This window comes from Anoplopoma fimbria, chromosome 18, assembly GCF_027596085.1.
Source record: "Anoplopoma fimbria isolate UVic2021 breed Golden Eagle Sablefish chromosome 18, Afim_UVic_2022, whole genome shotgun sequence".
Classification (NCBI taxonomy): domain Eukaryota; kingdom Metazoa; phylum Chordata; class Actinopteri; order Perciformes; family Anoplopomatidae; genus Anoplopoma; species Anoplopoma fimbria.
Genome location: NC_072466.1, coordinates 18324777 through 18332001, shown reverse-complemented (window position 1 = coordinate 18332001; position 7225 = coordinate 18324777).

Sequence of the window (7225 nt, the reverse complement as noted above, 5' to 3'; positions counted from 1 at the left end):
AAGAAGCAATAATTACAAAATAAAAACATGTTCTTTCGAATTATGTTTCCCACCCTAGAGTACTTAAATAATAAATTAAACATATCAGCTATAGAAATAACATCTGTTCAGTGTTTAACAAAGAAAAACAGTACATCCTCAAAAACGACCATCAGAGGGTGCATGACAGAAATAAAACAAACACAACAATCCCTTCATTGTATCAAAGTAATAAACACACAGGAACGTGAAGGATATGTGGTGGAATACAAACACTTTCTGTCAACAATTGTTCTTCACCTTTAAAGTAGTGGCCTGCTAGTTTACAAAACTCTCCAAATGTTCTTGTATTCAGGCATCTGAGGTGTGCTCTGCCTTCTGGCTTGCGTGGCAGAGCGATGGCTCAACCACGTTGATACATATTTTCCTGGCTCAAAAGGCTTACAGGGGGCCCATTGAGGCTGATCATCATCAAATTGCTGACATTAGACAGCAACATTCTAGCTCTTTGGTCTGTGTACACAATGTTCATCAGGCTGAAGCCCCTTTCACACACTCTGCACAGTGCTGCAAGGCATGGTCTGCATGCAGCGGATGAGTGGTTTGAGGCATTCAGTTCCTCTCTGGGTGTTCAGCGAAGTCTCTCATTCCGTGAAGCAGCTTGTTCTTCCTGGTGAGACCGCCTGCCTGATCGCTTTACCTGTGCCTCACCATGCCGTATGCCAGGAGCTGATGGCCAGGTGCTGGAATCTAGAATGCTTAAATCATGAAGAACTTCATCCTTGAATGAGAGCCGCTTCTCCATGTTTTTGATCAGACTCTGTAGGAACTCCTTCACCAACCTGATTCCTGTGGCACCTGACCAGCTTCCACCACCGAAGGAACAACTGCAGCTCCTTCCTCCGACATCAGGCCCACAGCATGAATTTGTCCTCCCTCCAAATCTGGTGGGGCAAGCTCCTGATCTGCGGCCAGGCCGACGCGCGGCTGCTGCCACCAGAGAGCGCCCCATCGCACCTGCCCCCACTGCACCAGACTTCGCAAGGCTCATGTCAGCTCCTAGGATGTTGCCTGCTTGTGCCTCAACACCCAGTGCAGGCCCAGCTCCACTTGTTCCTGCTCCAGCTGCTCCTGTGTCCCGGTTCACAAAGAGGAACAGGCAACGTCGGGCCCTTGAGGAGGAGAGTGGAGTGGGGAAAAGGAAATACATTAGAGGGTCACCTACAACACCTGTAGACAATGTGGGCAGCCCAAAACCAAGGACTTTGGGCACAGTCGTCATGGCAGTGCCACCTTCTGCTCACGTGCCTCAAATGGCAAATCCCTGAACAGATTGGTTGGCAGAACAAAGAGCAGCAACATAAACTTAACTTTGAATCTGTGGGCCCTGGGCAGGGAGTTGTTTATATTGTGTATAGTGTAAAGTTTCCTGTATGCATACAGTTTTTTCTTAAGTATGTGTTCATTTTTAATACTTGTTTATTTTACATCATGTTACACACACATAGGTTACACAGTTGGTGTGTTCTCAATACTTGTTCATTGTACATCTTGTGTTCCTTTAGAATACTTGTTCATTTTACATCTTGTGTTCCAATACAATACTGGTTCATTTACATCTTGTGTTCCAATACAATGCTTGTTCATTTTACATCTTGTGTTGTTCCTATACAATTTATCTTGTGTACAATACATTTTACATCTTGTGTTGTTCCAATACAATACTTGTTCATTTTACATCTTGTGTTGTTCCAATACAATACTTGTTCATTTTACATCTTGTGTTGTTCCAATACAATACTTGTTCATTTTACATCTTGTGTTGTTCCAATACAATACTTGTTCATTTTACATCTTGTGTTGTTCATATACAATACTTGTTCATTTTACATCTTGTGTTGTTCCAATACAATACTTGTTCATTTTACATCTTGTGTTGTTCCTATAAAATACTTGTTCATTTTACATCTTGTGTTCCTATACATTAAATCTGATCATACCAACATTCAAGACTCTGGGCATCATTAAAAAAAGACTCTAATACTGTCTCAAAGTCTTTGAAGTCACATTTTATTGTTAACAGAAGCAGAAATAAACATAAGTCATTGGGGGTATTGATTAATTGTATTACCATTGTATTGATGTACAGATCGCTGGTTGCGCAGATCGCTGGATCGAATCCCACTCACGACAGGTGACATTGTAGAACATAATTGGAAACGTCAAATAACGCGCAGGGGATATCACCTGAATATTTCCTGCACGGTAAAATGAGCCCAAATGAGCCAATCACGTTTCTTCAACGGCCACTTTGTCTTACTTTGGGCGTTAGGGGATTTTAATTTCATCGGACAACATTTCTGCTGCATCAGTTGCTGTCTACATTGCGGATTGCGGTAAGTTGTTGTTCATTACCGTTCCTTATAGGACTATAAATAATCTATCTAGGTGTTGTTCGGTTGTTGTGAATCAAACATATTATTATATTCGGTTGTTGTCTACATTGCGGATTGCGGTAAATTGTTGTTCATTACCGTTCCTTATAGGACAATAAATAATCTATCTAGGTGTTGTTCGGTAGCAGGTGCTATTGAAAAATAGCACCTGCTACATTGCGGATTGCGGTAAATTGTTGTTCATTACCGTTCCTTATAGTAGTAGTGAACCGTTGGAGTATCTGGGACATGTTGTAACATGCAGTTGACAGTGCAAACGAGACGCACATTAAAGAGGTCGGTTTAGGAACGGTTCATTACCGTTCATTACCGTTCCTTATAGAACGGTTCAATAAATGGTGCCATGCCGTAATTCCGACGCCTCATTGTTCCGACGTCTCAATGTTCCGAAATATTTCCCATTAGATCGACATGCCACTATTCCGACGGTTCAATGTTCCGAATAGGAAAAATAGTTTTATACCTCGCTCGCTCCCCCTCTAGGCCCTAGGCTTACATCAACAAAAGAAGCCCAGACGTTGCGGGGATTTAAATTTCATCGGATAGCTTGCGAACGGAAAGTTTTTGAGGTTGTCTCCCCTCCTTTCTACCGCACCCCCGTGCATCTTTCAGATATTGATCCATATTTTGGCGTAAGAAGAGTACAAGCGGTCTTAATATGTTACAGATGCGATCCATTGAAGATTAAGAGTACCGTCTGAAATGCGGTTAACTGACTTAATAAATGTGTTATCTTCGATGGTTGCTGAGTTGTGTTTTGCTTAACACAATCACGACCTCACCGTGTAGTTCTGGTTCATGATGAAACCTGTCACCATATCTCAGCTGACCAAGGGGACACACCCCCAAGGATGAAACACTATTCAAATGTGAGATTGTATGACTGTTTCATATCTTCTTTCAGACTAGTGGATGGAAAACATGCAGGATATACGTTTAAACAACATCACCCACTGCTTTCATTTGCGTCTGTGGTTCTACTAAATGCTACAGTTAGCATTAATACCAAATTTGCATAATTACATACATTTAGAAAACATAATACAAAAAATGTAATTGTCTTAATATACGATAATCAATTTTGAAAGTTGTTTGTGATATATATATACAATGGACTGAAAAAGAAATGAACGATCTATAATTGTTATGGTAGGTTTATTTTAACATTGAGAGACAGAATATCAAAAAAAAATCCAGAAAATCACATTATATAAAAGTTATAAATTCATTTGCATTTGATCGAGTGAAATAAGTATTTGATCCCCTAACAAAACATGACTCAGTACTTGGTGGAGAAACCGTTGTTGGCAAGCACAGAGGTCAGACGCTTCTTGTAGTTGGTCACCAGGTTTGCGCACATCTCAGGAGGGATTTTGGTCCACTCCTCTCAGCAGATCTTCTCCAAATCCTGAAGGTTTCGAGGCTGTCGCCAAGCAACTCTAAACTTCAGCTCCCTCCACAGATTTTCTATGGGATTAAGGTCCGGAGACTGGCTAGGCCACTCCATGACCTTAATGTGCTTCTTCTTGAGCCACTCCTTTGTTGCCTTGGCCGTATGTTTTGGGTCATTGTCGTGCTGGAAGACCCATCCACGACCCATTTTCAGTGTCCTGGCTGAGGGAAGGAGGTTGTCGCCCAAGATTTCACGGTACATGGCCCCGTCCATCCTCCCCTCGATGCGGTGAAGTCGTCCTGTCCCCTTAGCAGAGAAACACCCCCAAAGCATAATGTTTCCACCTCCATGCTTGACGGTGGGGATGGTGTTCTTGGGGTTATAATCAGCATTTCTCTTCCTCCAAACACGGCGAGTTGATGCCAAATAGCTCGATTTTGGTCTCATCTGACCACATTACCTTCTCCCAAGCATTCTCTGAATCATTCAGTTGTCCATTGGCAAACTTCAGACGGGCCTGTACATGTGCCTTCTTGAGCAGGGGGACCTTGCAGGCGCTGCAGGATTTTAATCCATTACGGCGTAGTGTGTTACCAATGGTTTTCTTGGTGACTGTGGTCCCAGCTGTCTTGAGATCATTAACAAGTTCCTCCTGTGTAGTTCTGGGCTGATCCCTAACCTTTCTCATGATCATCGATACCCCATGAGGCGAGATCTTGCGTGGAGCCCCAGACCGAGGGCGATTGATGGTCATTTTGTGTTTCTTCCATTTCCGAATAATCACACCAACAGTTGTCTCCTTCTCACCAAGCTGCTTTCCGATGGTCTTGTAGCCCATTCCAGCCTTGTGCAGGTCTACAATCTTTGCCCCGACGTCCTTAGACAGCTCTTTGGTCTTGCCCATGGTGGAGAAGTTGGAATCTGATTGATTGATTCTGTGGACAGGTGTCTTTTATACAGGTAATGAATTGAGACAGATGTCTTTCATACAGGTAACAAGTTGAGATTCAGAGTACTTTCTTAAAGTGAAAGGACTAATCTAACCGGTATGTGGGAGCCAGAATTCTTGCTGGTTGGTAGGGGCTCAAATACTTATTTCACTCAATCAAATGCAAATCAATTTATAACTTTTATATAATGTGATTTTCTGGATTATTTTTTTTTATATTCTGTAGGGGCTCAAATACTTATTTCACTCAATCAAATGCAAATCAATTTATAACTTTTATATAATGTGATTTTCTGGATTATTTTTTTTATATTCTGTCTCTCACTGTTAAAATAAACCTACCATAACAATTATAGATCGTTCATTTCTTTGTCAGTGGGCAAACTTACAAAATCGGCAAGGGATCAAATAATTATTTCCCCCACTGTATATATTTATTTCCCTTTTTCAACATATATATTGAAAAAAAAAAAAAATTATTAAAGTATGTCAAAAAAGGTAATAGTGTATATATATGTTGAATGAAAAGTCATAACATAGTATGTAAGGTATAGTTTTTTAGAAGAAATAAAAGAAAAGTCAGAGTATAGTATGTCGAAAAAAGTGAAACAAAGTAGAAAAAAAGTCATAATGTAGTATGTCGGGAAAAAGTCATAGATAAGTATGTCCAAAAAAGTCTGAGTATAGTATGATGAAAAACTAAATATAGTAAAGTATGTCAAAAAACAGTCATTGCATTGTATGTTGAACATAATCATAGTCCAATAAAGTTAAAAAAAATAGTTTAGTATGTAGACATGGTATAGTGCGTCGAAAAAACTATAAAAAAAGACATAATATAGTATGTTCAACAAATTAGAAAAAGTGATAGTGTAGTATGTCTAAAGAAAACACAAAAGTCATAGTATGTTAAAAAAAAAAGTTATGGTATAGTAAAAAAAAAAAAAATCATGGTATTGTCATGGTAAAAGAGTCATAGTTTAGTATGTTGAAAGAAATGCATGGTAAATGGTCACAAAAAAATAATAGTATAGTATGTTTAAAAAAGTAAGTCCAAATAAGTAAAAAACAGTCATAGTATAGTATGTCAGAAACAAAACTAATAGTATAGTACGTGAAAAAAGTACTAGGAAAATTCATAGCATAGTGTGTTGAAAAAAGTAATGTAAAGTACGTTGAAACATTTAAAAAAAGGCATATCATAGTATATAAACTCTGGCTCTGTAAAAATGTGGGCACAACAAGCTAAACTTGACACTGGAACCGCAGGACAGGGCGGAGAACAGGAAGGACTTCGATGGGACGAGAGTAGGTGGATTCTGTTCCTGCTGTTTACATTCCTTATGATGAAAATTAAAAAAATGCAACACAGGAATGACCCACTGTTTTTTGGGGTTTTTCATGTTTTTCTTGTGTTTCAAATACGTTACAATTGTATTATGTTTTGCATCCCTCTGTTGCATTATGACAATAAATGATTCTTGAATAGTCAAGTGTTGGAAGAAAGAGTCATACGATCGTATGTCAAAAAAGATCATAGTATAGATTGTCAGAAAAGTTAAAAAAGTCTAAGTATAGATTGTAAAAAGTCATTGTATCGAATGTCGAAAAAAGGGATGAATTCTCAAAGTATGGTATGTTGAAAGCACGTCATAGTGAAAAGTTTAAAAATGTAAAACAGTCGTACTGTAGTATGTTGAATAAAAGTATAGTATGTATAGTAAAAGTCATTCATAATATATTGTGTCAAAAAAAAGTCATGGTATGGTGTGTCGAATAAGTGAAAAAAGGCATAGTATAGTATGTCAAAAAAGTCATAAGCTAGTATGTAAAAAAAACAGGCACATTATAGTATGTCATAAAAAATAAAATGTCATAGCATAGTATGTAGAAAAAAAGTAAAAAGCCATAATATAGTATGTTGAAAAAAAAGTCATAGTATATGGTCCGTTGAAAAAAGCAGAAAAAAGTCAAAGCATGTACAGATGGGACAAAAGATGTCGCATGTGTACAGATTGTAAAGCCCTCTGAGGCAAATTTGTAATTTGTGATTCTGGGCTATACAAAATAAACTGAATTGAATTATGTCACGAAAAGTAAAAAAATGTCATAGTAAAGTATGTTAAAAAAAGTAATCGTATAGTATGTCGTACAAAGTTTAAAAAATATGTAATTCTATAGTATGTCGAAAAAGTCAGACAAAGTTATAAAGTATGTTGAAAAAAGAAAAAAAAGTCATAGTGTATGTTGAAAAAAGCAGAAAAAGTTACAGCTTTGTTTGTTGAAAAAATTTAAATAGTATAGAATGGTGAAAAGAATAAAAAAAATCATAGAGTATGTAAAAAAAAGTAAAGGAAAATCGTAGTACAGGTTTTAAAAAGTCACAGTATTGTATGTCAAGTTTAGTATATCCCAAAAAAAATTGTAATAGTATTGTACGCAGAAAAA